The sequence below is a fragment of the Oncorhynchus kisutch genome, linkage group LG2 (genome assembly GCF_002021735.2).
Source record: "Oncorhynchus kisutch isolate 150728-3 linkage group LG2, Okis_V2, whole genome shotgun sequence".
NCBI lineage: Eukaryota > Metazoa > Chordata > Actinopteri > Salmoniformes > Salmonidae > Oncorhynchus > Oncorhynchus kisutch.
Window position 1 is genome coordinate 53,425,821 of NC_034175.2, and position 7,256 is coordinate 53,433,076.

At 42.5% G+C, this 7,256-nt stretch overlaps 1 long non-coding RNA gene across 1 annotated transcript; it reads right to left on the bottom strand.

The window, feature by feature from the left end:
• Positions 1-4,687: 4,687 nt before the first annotated feature.
• On the bottom strand, positions 4,688-6,927 carry LOC116356633 (uncharacterized). The gene is made up of 5 exons (XR_004205055.1): positions 6,884-6,927; positions 6,576-6,594; positions 6,328-6,424; positions 6,104-6,251; positions 4,688-5,978 (listed from the first exon to the last, which is right to left on the bottom strand). It is a non-coding gene; the product is annotated as an uncharacterized LOC116356633 (long non-coding RNA).
• Between the last annotated feature and the right edge of the window lie 329 nt (positions 6,928-7,256).

Consider the following 7,256-nt stretch of genomic DNA (forward strand, 5'->3'; position numbering starts at 1 on the left):
GCGTCGAAGGAACTGCATCTCAGTGCTAGAGGAGTCGTAATTGGAGTCCCATAGGGCAGTGCACAATTGGCCCAGCGCTGTTAGGGTTTGGCCGGGGCAGGTGTCATTGTAAATAAGAATTTGTTCTTAACTGACATGCCTTGTAAAATAAAATAAAAAATACCAAATTACATTGGCAGGAAGTATAGGAACATCTACTTTGTGTCACGTTCTGACCATAGTTATTTTATTATTTTGTTTTAGTATGGTCAGGGCGTGAGTTGGGGTGGGCAGTGTATGTTTGTTTTTCTATGTTGGTTTTTGTGTTTGGCCTGGTATGGTTCTCAATCAGATGCAGGTGTCGTTAGTTGTCTCTGATTGAGAATCATACTTAGGTAGGCTGGGTTTCACTTTTGGTTTGTGGGTGTTTGTTTCTGTGTGAGTGTTTGTTGCCACACGGTACTGTTTCGGTTTTCATTTTGTTCACACCGTTTATTGTTTTGTATTTTAGTGTTCAGTTCGTTTCAATTAAATATCATCATGAACACTTACAACGCTGCGCTTTGGTCCTCCTCTCTATCTCCAGACGACATCCGTTACACTTTGTGCATGACACAAGTAAGACCTTGTGAAGATACTGGAGGAAACAGGTGCAAAAGTATCTGTATCCACAGGAAAACAAGTCCTATATCGAAATAACCTGAAAGGTCGCTCAGCAAGGAAGAAGCCACTTGTCCAAAACCGCCATAAAAAAGCCAGACTACGGTTTGTAACTGCACATGGGGACAAAGATCGTACTTTTTGGAGAAATGTCCTCTGGTCTGATGAAACAAAAATAGAGGAGGAAAAAGGGGGAGGCTTGCAAGCCAAAGAACACCATCCCAACCCTGAAGCACGGGGGTGGCAGCATCATGTTGTGGGGTGCTTTTCTGCAGGAGGGTCTGGTGAACTTCATAAAATAGATGGCATCATGAGGCCGGACAATTATGTGGATATATTGAAACAACATCTCAAGACATCAGTCAGGAAGTTAAAGCCTGGTCGCAAATGGGTCTTCCAAATGGACAATGACCCCAAGCATACTTCCAAAGTCGTGGCAAAATGGCTTAACCTGTTTCTTCCCCTTCATCTTCATTGGGTCAAGTGACCTTAATAAGGGCTCATAGCTTTCAACTGGATTAGCTTGATCAGTCTACATTATGTCAAGGAAAAAGCAGGTGTCCATAATGTGTTGCACACTCAGTGGGCACACACTGGTTGAATCAACATTGTTTCCATGTCATGTCAATGAAATTACGTTTACCCAACGTGGAGTTGACGTTGAATTGAGGTCTGCGCCCACTGGGTTATTTGTTTGTTTGGATGCCCATTAGCTTTTGCAGAAGCAGCAGCTACTCTTCCTGGGGTCCACAAAAAACACAAAACATGACAGGTAACCAAACACCGATACACTGATAGACAAGGACAGTCACACAAATGTAAAATGCTATAAACAAACAATCAGTGCTTAATTTGAGCCAGATCCTGCCGGAACCAGAACTGACACCTCTCCGTTTTGGACTGTTTCGTTTCGGAACCTATTTGGCTGGATCCGGTACACCTTCTTGCATGAACAATAATTGTCACTTTTTGCATTGTAAAAATTATAAGAAACGTTGCCTCTTTGTTAACCCCCCACCCCACACACACTTTCTATGATCTCTCTCCCTATGATCTGATACACATGAGCCTGCAACTCTCATCTTGCCAGCATTGCACTTCATCATGTATTTCCTTATAGAATCATAGCAGCGCGAATGGTTACTGATGTCTGTTCAGGCAGAAATGAAATAATTCAGAATAGTCTGCTACACCATGAGAAAGCCTACAATGTTGCCACAGAGGATAAATAGCTTATTTTAAAAATAGACTAGCTGTGGAGTGTAGCCCAATAACAAGGCATAGCCTACAGTCGGGAACGCACGGCAAATCTGTTAGTGAACAAACAGCATCCAGAAAAAACTGGCCTTTCGCAATATTTCAAATAGCCTACAACCACGGGAAAACACAGGTAGGGAGCAAATGTCTCCTGCTGAAAAGAGAAGACTAATCTGTCAGCTGTAGTCTACCAATACATGTATATTTGACCAACTTCCAAATATTGTTTTACGAAGTAAAACAAGAGAGAGAGGCTTTTGGCAAGAGCGCATAGGCCATCATCAGCAAGTATGATTGGTTGAGTCAGTGAAACTGGGAAGCATTCTTATGACTATAATTTCCTCCTCAAAGTATAGCATACAATATGTGTCTCCACACACCTAGCCCTAGGCTCTTGATTGATTCAAGACAAGGTCCTTTTCACTGATCGCAGATTCTCAGTTTGTAAGTGTTAAAGTAGCCTGTATTTGCGATCATTTTGCAGTATTATGGTGCTTTCAAGACAACTGGAAACTTACGAGGTCGAATCATGACGTCAGTGATCTTCAGGTCGGAAAGTCGGAGCTCTAGATAGAGGCCAGATCCCCACTTGGAATTCTAATTTGGATGACCATTCAAAACTAATTTTCCCAGTGGAGCTCATTTTTCCAGATTTCCCAATTGTCACTGAAGTCGGAGATTTCCCAGTTCCCAGTTCCCAGTTGTATTGAACGCGGCATAAAAAAAAGATTTCATCCATATGTGCAACTTCTGTAAGTGCCTCTACTCTACTATTCCATACCAGTATGCAAATGTGATGATATGCATGCAACACTTTATTATAAATGTGGTTATTTTTCGTTCGTCAGAGCTCCCCACGTCAACCCCCTTCCGCACTCACTTTTTGTTCCTGAACCTCCCGATATACAAATTAAGCACCGCAAACAATAAAACTTACAAAAAATACAAACAATACAACTACATTTTTGTTGTTGTTGTATTGTTTCTATAATTTGTGTTGTTCTATTGTAGAGTGTGTCTGTGGGTGCATGTGTTTGTGTGTGTTCCCTCACAGTCTAGCCGTTCCACGAGATGTTGTTTAATCCGTTCTTTATTAAAGGCAATTCGATTTTGCTTGAGTAATTGGAAATGGAAGGGGGTTCCATGCAATCATGGCTCTGTATAATACTGTACCTTGCCGAGAATTCATTTTGGACTTGGGGACTGTGAAGAGACCCCTGGTGCCATGTCTTGAGTGGTATGTATGGGTGACTGAGCTGAATGTTATTTGATTATACAGACAATCTGCCATTTTCATCACAGTAGTATTTCTCATAAAAACTATAAGAGAAGCAGTTCATCTCTCATCAACCCTCAAACAACAAAGACTGGCATACATGTTGTTGATGTTAGTTCTGTATGTGCACTTATTAAGGGCAAGGCGTGCAACTAGAACAGTTGGTTTTTGTGTAAAAAACGCATAACGTCTTTTTATAACAGACATACCCCTCCCCATCTTCACAACAACTTTGTCAATATGACTTGACCGTGATAATTGAGCATCCAATGTTATACCTAGGAGTTTAGCTTCCTCAACTTGCTCAATGGTCACACCCTCCAGTTGAGGTTCAGGTCTTAGATAATGTTTTGAACCAAATACAATGTTTTTAGTTTTAGATGCATTTAAGACCAGTTTGTTATTAATCACTATTCTGATACTGACTGTAGCTCCTTATTTAGGGTATTGCTGAGAAGGTTGAAGAGTTAGGTAAGAGAAAGAAAATAGGAATTCTATATAAAATATAGACTTTGAAAAGGCACGGTTGAATTGTGGTCTCTACTGCTGAGAGGGTTTAAGGAAGTCGTGTAGGTGAAGGATATTATTAATTCTGTCTCCTGAAAAGGCAAGGTTGTGCTGCTGGAGTCAAGGACATGACTCTAGGAACAGGGAGAGGGACAAAGCACTTAAAGAGGAGACAGAGGACCAACAAAGATCACCCTGCTGCACACTCACTCCCCTTGAGGATACACTCCCAGAAAAAAATACGAGTTAAGAAAAGAAAATACAATAAAACAAGTAGTAGATATGTATTCGCCAATGGAACTCTTAATTTCTGTTTCACCACATAAAGGGATAGTTTGGGATTTTGGCACTTAACTTAACTACATTTTTATGTCTCTGTGTCCAGTATGAAGGATGTTAGAGGTAGTTTTGTGAGCCAATGCTAACTACCTTAGTGCAAACACTGGAAGTCTTTGGGTACAGCTAGAGTGGAACCCCATATTACCAGCATATTCAATAGCATTAGCACAGTGTTATCCTGTAATCAATCCGTCAATGTTTTGGGATTATTAGTGTCGTCAAAATGTTAGCTAACGGGTTAGCAATTAGCATGTTTGACATTTCAGTGGTAGTACTACTATTACTGTAGCAGCTTTTTGAGAAGCGGTTTAGCTAAAACAATCATCCTGTATCATTGGCATATGGTCCCCAGTTGTTGGCCACATTACTATTTTGTTCCCTTACAAGGTATATCCATTTAATTTTGTTAAAAAAGAGAGACCAACCTCGCTCCAAAGTGTTTCCTCGATAGTTGACTAGTTGACTAGCCTTTCGGTTGAAAATAATTTACTTGCCTGTCAACTTTCCATTGCTTAGCCCTCCTGTGGACTCTTAAAAATGATTCTTCACAAACATATTTTTCAATGTTGTAACCTACATAATGTGTCATAATTTGTTGAATAGATTAATCTTATTTAGAAAAAGTAGATACGTTTAATCGAAAAGTATAAATGAATAATTTACTTCAAATTACATCAAATTATACTTTAATTTCATTGATGTGCATTGACATAAACAATGAAAAGTTTGTGTTGCAGAGATGCACTTGGAAAGTAATGGAATAAATACACAAGATAGGTTAAATATATATATATATATTTAACCTAATATTTTAGACATGTAATATATAGTTTTACAAATAAATCATTGCATATGAAAACAAACAAGACAAACAAACAATTACATCTCAACCTCCATCCTCCATCCATCTCCACTGACAATGGCTTGGAGGAGCTGGTGTTGCTAGTGGTTGGGTTCAGGGGCCAACGATGGTGTGGCCGAGAGAGCAGCTATGTGGCCTTCTTCTGTAGCTGGGGGCTCCAGCGGCTCCTACAGGTGTTGCATACTGGGAGGCACAGGTGATGCAGCTAACAGAAGTGGTTCCAGCTGGGGGACCAGCAGATGTGATGGTGTTGATCATCTCATCCATGGCAGCACTCTCCTATGCCCTCTGTGTTTTGAGGGCTGCCTGACGCTCTTTCTCCTCTGCCTTGGCCCTGTCCTTCTAACCCCTCTCCTGCCATTGGCGAGTGTATTCCTCCACGGTGAGGGAGTCTTCTGTATCGGTCTGGTCAATACTTCAGGACGGTAAGGATGTGCCTCAGGTCCTTTGCTATCAAAGTATGCCACGTCCAGCGGCTGCATGATATGGGTGCAGTGTGGTGTAAGACAAAGAAGTATAACCCTTTCCCTTAGTGTCGCCGTGAGCACCTCCGGGTCCATGTGGTACTTGTGCCCATCGGAGAGGAGAAGGAGCGGGCGAGTGCTGAAGCCACTTCCTGAACAGGTCCCTGTCAATGTAGCCACTGTTGGACCATCCATATAAGGCTTGGGGAGGGGGGGGGGCTCCCAGTGTGTAGTGGCCGCTGGGAAATCACTTGAGGTAGATGATAAACATGGGGATGTCCTCTCCAGCTGTGTTGAAGCAGGCCAGCTCTGTGATGTGCTCCTTGGTCCCCGGAGCCTACTGGTACACGTGTTTTGCATCCCGGGGAGCCAGCAGTTTGTGCCTGCTCTGGTCGCTACGAAGCCCAGACTCATCTCAGTGATAGATTTGTCTGGGTTTTCCCCTCAACCCACTCTCCTCCAAGTGATTCCCATAAGAAGCAAAGAAGGTGTCTGTCATTGGACGGGTGGCACACTCAGCTCTCCCCTGTCCAGGGTGTCCGGCCTCCTCATGCTTAGGTTCCTGTGCCTCCCCCTAAACATTTTCCACCACCTCTTCCCCAGTGGTGGGATTGTCTCCCCTGGGTGCCGAAACCTACAATAGAATTGAGGATGAAAATGTTTATTTTGGCACCACCATCCACATTTACACCACACGTTTTGAGAACCGTCAGTCCAGCATTCTACATATGTAAACACATGCTGTAGAACACCAAATACCTGCATATTTTGTTGGCATATTTCATCAGTTTATGTTTGGTGAAGGGGAACCCATTTTCATCCTCTGGTGCAAGCAATGTGGGTGGTCCACTGCGACAACCATTCTGTCACCCGGCCGCACAGAGTCTGCCGAGATACATCGTGCACCCTGATAGATAAGAAAATAAAATTGTAATTAGCAGATGAAATTCCTAATTCCTAAACTCCTAAAAACAATCACTAACCTTGGCAGCCCAGCGGATAGCCATCCCTGCCCCTTAGTCCTCCATGGCCTGGAACATGTCCACCTCACTCCACTACTTCCTCTTGACTTTATCCATGCTGTGGTGGGAAATACATGTAGCTAAATAACTTATCATACTATAGACATTTTAGAAAGACAACTCCATCTGAATACGTATAAATATTTACAATTCAAAGACATTGAAAGGTGAAGATGACAGGTTTCACAATAAACTGAAAATGTACCCACGTTTTTTGTTTGATGCTATCTGTAAAGAAAATCAGTGTCCCAATTAGTTTAATATTTATCCATACATTGCAACATGTGACTAAATACTGCCTCTCGTTGTCTGTTATAAGATGAAACATAGCCAACAGTGATAGGTGTCAAAGAGTTAATGGTTCAGTCAGACGACTCCAATTTTGATATGGTAAAGCTTGACAACATTCAGCTATTTCCGTGATATGTGCAGTGCCTTCGGTGTCACGTTTCTTCAAAATCGAACCCAGAAGCAGACCAGGACAAGGAGAGTAGGAAGAAGGTGAGTATTTATTTACAAGTGAATGTGAGTGGGTAGATACATCCAGGTGGCGTAGCGGGCAGCGGTGGTGAGTTGATGGGAGTAAATAGGTGGATCCAATGGGGAAGCGGAATCCTCCGATGACCAGGCGGGAATGGGGTAAATGATCCGGGTGAGTAACTGAAGACAGAACAAACGGAGGTAAGTTGAAGGCAAGCAAGACGTACAAAACAAATTCTATCCAACTTGAGGCTGATACTATGGCACAACATACTGTTCATGGCTAACGATCCAGCAGGGAATGGATGTCAGGTCAGAGCTTTTGAAGGGGAGAGGTGATGATCAGGACAGGTGTGCAGATTACTGATGGGATACAGGTGCGGGTGAACATCGATCTCCCAACAAGCTAA